The sequence below is a fragment of the Tamandua tetradactyla genome, chromosome 7 (assembly GCF_023851605.1).
Source record: "Tamandua tetradactyla isolate mTamTet1 chromosome 7, mTamTet1.pri, whole genome shotgun sequence".
NCBI classification, from domain to species: domain Eukaryota; kingdom Metazoa; phylum Chordata; class Mammalia; order Pilosa; family Myrmecophagidae; genus Tamandua; species Tamandua tetradactyla.
In genome coordinates, this window is record NC_135333.1 from 55,960,623 (window position 1) to 55,968,620 (window position 7,998).

Consider the following 7,998-nt stretch of genomic DNA (forward strand, 5'->3'; position numbering starts at 1 on the left):
AGTTTGCAAAGTCTTTATATATTCTAGATATGAATCCTTTAGCAGATATGTAATTTGCCAATATTTTCCTTCAGTTTGAAGCTTGTCTTTTCGTCTTCTTCACAGAGTCTTTCATAGAGCGAAGGTTTTAAATTTTGATGAAGTCCAGTTTATTGACTTCTTCTTTTATGGATTATGCTTTTGGGGTCATGTTTAAGAGCTCTTCAACAAGTCTGTGGCAGATGAATCATGTACCCCAATATAGACATGTTCTGCATCTGTGTCCCCACTGGTGTGAGCCCATTTGCAAATGAGGTCAGATGAGTACTCAAGCCCCTGAGTGAGGCATCTTACATCAGATGGGATGAACCACCTGTCAGCGTGGTCAGATAGGTGAAGGCCAAGGGTGGGTCCATCATTCCCCTCCCTAAACCCTATGATTTGGTGGAAATTAGATCCAACCCAAGGCATAGAGGGTGTCTTAATTTTCCAGGACTGCTATGACAAATACCACACACTGGTTGGATTAAACAACAAGAACTTATTGCCTCACTTTTTTGGAGGCCAATAGTCCCAAATGAAGGCACTGGCAACGCCTTCCTTTTCCCCTGGAATCTATAATGTTCTCGTGCTGGCTTGCCACAATCCTTGAGGTTCCTTGACTTGCAACTCTGCCTAAATCATATGGTAACATCCTTGGTCTCCTCCTGTGGCTTTCTCTGACTTCTAGCTTCTACATTGCTTGGCTTCTTCCAGTTTCTAGTTTCTACTCATTGCATGTGAATTTTCTCTCTTTATAATACCTCAAGTTTTATGGATTAAGACCCATTCTGACTCAATTTAGCCATTCCTTAATTAAATAATAACATTTTCAAAAGGGCCTACTTACAAATAGTTTCATACCCACAGGAATAAGGACTAAGGTTAAGAATATGTCTCTGGTTAGGTACATGATTCAGATGGACAATCATAAATTGACTAGGAAAACAATAATTTGATTAAAATCACCCATATTGACTGTTTTTCCTGAATGGTAAAAGCAAAGTCCTTCTACAAGGGAGAATGGCAACTCTGTATGGAAATAAATTCGGGATGTAGAAAAAAAAAGGAGTACATGTTTTTGTTCGGCAAGGCTGTATCTATGAGATTCGATCCTGCTACACATTACATAGAAAAGAGACTTTCCTCCTTTGTCAACCAGACCATCAGCGCTGGCTACAGGACCGGACGACTACTTTGTTGCCAGATCTTGCTTTTATGGAGTACAACGTTATCTATTTGCATCACCCACAAAACCAACACTACCCTGCTTTAGCCAAAACCCTTCCCAGGATACACCTTTGGGTTTCGGTTAACGTGCTCTGGCGATCTTCCAACATCTGTCTGGAAAGATCTGGCAAGTTCTTCAGGGAGAAAACACACCCTGTGGCTCAACTTTAGCTTTTGCTGGCTTCTCATCGTCCAGCCTTGGAGTCGAAGAAAGTAGAAGGGTGGGGGCAGCACTGAGGACAGGTTGAACTGAACCTCCATCTTATTTACAAATCACCTGTGATATTCTAAATCCTCTTGTGCTCCCTGATTAGAGACTCAGAAAACTAGGACATCCTGGTTTTTCTAGGCATCTTTTCACAACTAAAACTAAAAATAATTCTTAAGTTAGGGTTGTAAGTTTTCAGTGTATGATGTGTATAGGGACAAACCACTACTCAACTGACAAAATAGCTATTTACAAGAATTAAGATGCCATTTTCAGCTAATGCTGCAGAGTAAAGCAGTGGCTTTTGCTTCTTTCAGTGCATCCTTAGGAAACAAGGCCAAAGTAACATGAATTGTGCTTTCCGATGACATCTTAAATATCAACAGCATATCACTACGTATTATAAATCTTAAATCTTTTCAAGGGAGACAAATACTTTTAGTCTTTGGAGAAAAGGGCTCAGATTCTTGGGTAAAGGGTGTGGTGACTTTTGACAGTATATTTTTTCCTAACATTTTGTATTGTGAACTATAACATACATACAAAAAAGCAATAAATTTCAAAGTACATTAGTTTTAGAACAAATTTCAAAGTTATGGTATGAGTTACAATTCTACTATTTCAGGTATTTCCTTCTAGCTGCTCTAAGACACTGGAGACTAAAAAGAAATATCAATATAATGATTCAGCAGTCATACTCATTTGTTAAATCCTGTCTTCTCTGTTACAAGTCCTCCTTTTCCTTTGATCCTTCTCCCAAGCTTTAGGGATATTTGGGCAAGGACCATTCTAACTTCTTCATGTTGAAAAGGGGTGTCTACATTATGGGGTAGTGGGTTGCAACTGGTTGATGCTCTGGAGAGACTGGTACCTCTGGATTTCAGGGCTTATCTGGCCTAGGAATCATCTGGAGCTTGTGGGCTTCTGAGAAATAAACTTAGTGAGTGGAACCTTTGTAGAGTTTCAGAGCCCTCGGTATTCTTTGGGGGTTTACAAGAATATTATTGGTTGGGGCTAGGTATACCATTCACAGTGGATTTGGGGGGACAGATGTCTGAAGGGCCAAGAGTTTGTGAAAGAAAAAAGAGGTGGAGATGGGGAAACTGAAGGATAAGAAATTGTTTCTCTCGCCGTGGAAAAGTATCACAATCTAAAATTGTTGGGAAGATAGTATTATATTTTGGGTCTAAAATTCAGTTGTTTTCACCAGTTTTTGTAAATATATTACTCTCACAAAAATGTATAAATAATAAAGAGGGATAATAATGTGCCAAAATATTTCTGGCAGTTAAGGAGCTCATACTATGCTGTTCTTGGAAAGTGTCTAAGGTTTTGCAGCCAGACGGTGATTGTGCATACTGCTTTTTTTTTCATACGTTATTTATTTTGTGATTCTGCTACATGACAGGTAGTATAAACATACAAAAAATATCTCAAACAACATATTGGAATAATTAATGACTTAGAATCAAGAGGCTGCTTAGAAAACATTACATATATAGTTTAATTCCATATCACCTCTTCAACTAATAAGTCAATTAGTTATTGGATTCTTATGGTTCTATGGCTGCTAACTTCATAAAGTACTCTGAAAAATAGGTATAGCTACCATTACTAAAGATTCTTAAAACATTACCATCTAGTACAGTAGTATTTGGAGGAAGAGTTTGTATAATTAAAGATAATGTTAAAGGTGGGGGAAGAATTTGTATAATTTAAGATTATGTTAAAGGATGCAAGAAGAGTTAAAAATCAGAACTGAGTTACTTATCCTTATTTTGGTATTTACTAGCTGTGTGACCTTGGGCAAATTACATAATTTCTCTGATCCCAGTTTCTTCATCTGCAAAATGGCACTAACACTGCCTACCTTACAAACTTGCAAAGTTTAGATTAGAAAATATATAAAGGCAATTAAGATGGTACCTGGCACAGAAAAGATGTTATATAATAAATGTGAGTTTCCCTGCTTTAAATAGGATTTGGGGATTTCTGGTTTCCTAACCATATGTCAGCATTAATGAGACACTTACACTGAAATAAAAATTGTAGATTCCCCATCTCCTTGAACAATTGAAGATAATAATGTCATATTTTTGCTGCTGGTCATTCTAACACTGCATCTATTTTGTTTAAAAAGTGGTTTCTTGACTCCAAATGCAGTCATTCAATTTGTATCTTTTATATTTCACTTTTATAGAAGCAGCTTTCCGTAGTGGCCCTAAATAGGAATAAATTAAAATGTAATACAAGATCTATTAGAGAATAATATTTTCACAATAAATGATGATTTTATTTGTTTAATTGTTTTACTTCAGTTAGACCTGAATATTTTCATTAAAGATCTAATTGCATATTTGCAAGATTATATTTGTGTATGGTTCTGGGTTTAAATGGACTGACTGCATGCTGCTACGTCACTTTAAGAGGGTATTGCTGAAAAGCTGTTATTGCTAAATGAGAAAGCAATTGTCTTTAGGCTTTAAATTAAAGAAGTAGGGGTGAAAGGGGCTTCTACCAGTTCATTTATAAATGAGGAAGCAAATCTAGAGAGATTCCAGGTGTCAGCTCACTAAGTCTAAAGCAGGACCACAGCATAGGCCCCTACATTCCCAGCAAAGCTGTTTTTCTTACACCATTTTCTGTTCCTCTCTGCAGGAAGGTAGGTGTTACTGGCATTTTGAACCTTCTAGATTTTTATCCTGCAAGACTCTCTAGGTATATCTTTGTAGTAGCTGTTTTTAAGAATCCTTTTATTAGTTTGATGATTTAACTATTTGAAGTTTAATTGAATGAGATTAATGAAAATTGAAATAATTTTAAGGCTAACTTGAGTGGTGTAGTTTGCCGGCTACTAGCAGGAATGCTGTAGCGGTTTCCTCTCTGACTGACCAGCTCTGGAAGATCTTTTCCTAGGTCGCACATAAGAAACAATGTCATCTCACCAGTTGTCTTCGTAGTGTAATCTAATATCAATGATTGTTTTGTTGCCATTTGTCTTTCGTTTTCTTTTTCCAGTGAATTTTCTTTAAAGCAATTTTATTCCCACACTATACAATCCATCAGCATACTGGTTTTATAAAAAGGTCAAATGAAATGCACCACATGAAAAGCAGGCCATTCTAGTTCTCCTTAAATGTTGGTCTAGTCCTCAGTGATCAACATTTGCGGTCTAGAACACTCTACTTCATTCTCCAGCTTGGAGTATATGCCAGGATGCCCACAAGGTGTACAAATATTGAACAGAACACAGAGCCTGCCATCCACTGGGACTTGTTTAGTAAAAAGGTAGAGGGGCTAACATACAATGTGGGCTCTATCAGAGCCATGAATAGCACTCAGCAGCCTGATGAGTTCAGGAGACACCTGGAGGATGCCACATGTGCAGGGTTGGGTGTGGAGTCAGAGGGAGGCATCCTTGAAAAGAGAAGAATCCATGCAAAGAAGGGGCAAGAAAGAACAAGGGTGTTTAGGGGACCAGAAGTAGCTGAGCATGCTGGACTCTGTGTGCGTGGTGGAGGATCACGGGAGGTGGAGCAGAAGGCTTTCTGTTCCCCTTGCGTGCTATTGATGCTAGAACTTACCCAACGAGACCAGTTGAGATAAGTCTGATGTGAGGAAGTGGCTTTTCCATTATTAATGTTCTTGCCCTTGTGGCTGTAGTTTTATATTAACTGATCAACCCTGGGGAGAAAATGCATTTACATGGTTCAGAAATCAAATTGTGGTGGTTTGGAGCTATGTACCATGAAAAAATATGTTTTCAAACTTAATCCACTCTGGTGAGTGAGAACCCTTGCAGATAGGACCTTTTGATGAGGTTACTTCAGATAAGTGGCCCAGGATGGCTCTTAATCAAAACAGGTTTTAATCCTATGACTGGGGTCCTTTATAAGCAGAATGAAATTTATTTTTATTTTATTTTCTGATGCATGGTCCAGGAATCGAACCTGGGTCTCCCGCATGGAAGGCGGGCATTCTAACCACTGAACTACCCATGCACCCAGCAGAATGCAATGTAGACACATAGAAGAGAAAGCTTTGGGAAGAAGCTGAAAGTCAACAGCACCTGGAAGAGAAAGAAGAAGCCAGGAGAGGCCACCATGTGCATTGGCATGTGACAGAAAATATAAGGTCCAAGGATCACCAGCAGCCAGCTCCAGAATGCCATAGTTTTCTTGGAGAAAGCATCACCTTGATAATGCATTGACTTTGGGCTTCTCCCAGCCTCAAAACTGTGTGCCAATAAATTCTTGTTGTTTAAGTCAACTCATTGCATAGTATTTGCTTTGGTAACATGAAAAATTAAAACACAAATATTAAATGTATACAGTGAAAAAAAAATCCCTCCCTTCTGCTCTCATCAGCCCTGTTCCCATCCTCTCTCCACTGCACCCCCTTGCCCATAGTTAACCATTTTTCCTAGTTGTTGATCTTTCTTTAGGCTTAATTGCTTATCTTTCTTTGAGTTTCTATATGTAAATAAAAGCAAATATGAATATACTCTTATTTTTCCCCTACACTAAAGGCAGCATGCAACTGAACTTCATTTAAGCAGCATGCAACTGAACCACACTAAGCAGCATGCAATACGAACTACATTTTCCTCTTTTTTTCTTAAGTATGTAATATGTTGGATATCTTTCTATATCCACTCATAGAAAGCGTCCTCCTTCTTTCTTACAACGTCATAATATCACAGATTCCTTCACCAGACATCTAGTAATGAACTTTAGGGATGTTTCTAATCTTTGGACACTGCAAACAATGTCATAATAACTTTGTACCTACATCCTTTTTGCTTTTGGGCAGGTTTATTAGTGTGATAAATTCTCCAAAGTGAGTTTGACAGTCAAAAAATAGATGTAGGTGCAAATGTGATAGAGAGTTCTTCCAGAGACTTAACTTCAGTTGGTTTTTAATTATTAGGCAGATCACACAAATTTATGCAGCATTCTACAGATAGCTCCATATAAGAGACCACTCACAGTCATTTAGCCTAGATGGATACTGGATGGAGAGTGAATAGCCTTGATGTCGTTAGAAAAGGACTTTTGTTTACCACTCATTTTATAGTCTTGATAATGGGAGCCTGCATGGATAACTGAAATAATCATAATTTTTAGAACATTTATGTGGGGGGGCAATGTCTGTGGAGTGTGTGGGCAAGATTTCAGGATCAGCTGTGAGGTTTTTCGAACCATATGTATTTCTCCTTGTCCCTTTCTAAGATTCTGGTTTACCATCCTCTCCCTCCACCTCCCCCAACATATAGACCTTCCCTGGGGACATAATCTTCACTCTTCCACCTCGAGGGCCCACAGTGAGACACTGCTATTGATCAGAGTGACAAAAAAACAAAAGCTTTATGAAAAAAATACACTATCATGCCTTTGTTTCTCTCCTTTTGCAAGGAGCTGGAAAAAATATTGTTGTGAGTTGCAATGATTGGCAGATCTGCATTTGGGAGCTACTGTACTTTCCACCTTTCAGTTAAAGAATGTTCTATGATAACTTCCCAAATTTGAACCTTTTCACCATTATTTTGTCTTGTAGTCCCCCAATCCCAAAGCCTTTCCCATCCTAGTTTCCTCTCCTCCACCTGCATGCTTCATGCTCTCTAATCCCCATTTGGCTTTTAAAATCTCATCCAGGCAAAGATTAATTTCCACTTCTTTCAAGAAGCCTTCTGTAATTATTCTCATCACAATCACAATCTTGTCTTTCTTTCCATTTAGCATCTCATGCTCGAACGCAAATTATTTTCATTTTCGTTAGTTCCACCTCAGATCTAAATGGCAAATTCTTCCAGGTCATGGGCCATGTCTTGAACTTCTGTTATATCGCACCCAACTGGCACAATATGGTGTGTGGCAGACAGGCATTCTTTCATCTGTCCATCAAACACGCTACATGGCTGCTGGAGTCCAGGCCATGTACCAGAGACTAAGGATATAAAAATGAACAAGATGCAATCCCAGTCCAGGAAGAAATCAGAGTCAAATCTGGGTGATGAATCTGCAAGCAGATAATTAAAATGAAATAAGATAAGGGTCACAGTTCATGATTAGTTGATAATTCAGCAAATCATCAAGCATAAGAACTTAAAAAACAGCATTCTTTATCTCTTCTTTTGCAGATCTCTCTAGGGGAAGCTTAGTAGTTGGTAAAATAGAGGGAAAGGGGTTATACCTATAGTCCTGAGATATGATGGGCTTCTGAGAAATAGTGGAACCATAGCCAAAAGGAACCCATTTTATTCCCAGTCCCTTCAATCAAAAGAAAGAAAAAATAAAGCAAAGGTTGTAAGAAACTGTAGTGGTGATGCAAAGTTGTCAGGGACCCAAGAGAAACACAAGGTCATATGAATAGATACAAGAGGTGCAGACCAAGCAGGGGAGGATTCTCTGCCCAGAGGAGAATAATTAATGGCCTTACAGATATTTGAAAAGGGGCTTGGGGCTGTGGGGGATGACAGGGTGAGTCCAGAGGACTTTGGCTATGGCTTGAATCTCAGATAAGCAGGATGAAGAAACGAGGGT

At 38.6% G+C, this 7,998-nt stretch overlaps 1 non-coding gene across 1 annotated transcript; it reads right to left on the reverse strand.

Moving 5' to 3' along the window:
- Positions 1 to 5,385: 5,385 nt before the first annotated feature.
- On the reverse strand, positions 5,386 to 5,457 carry TRNAG-UCC (transfer RNA glycine (anticodon UCC)). Its single transcript has one exon. It is a non-coding gene; the product is annotated as a tRNA-Gly (tRNA).
- Positions 5,458 to 7,998: the final 2,541 nt, after the last annotated feature.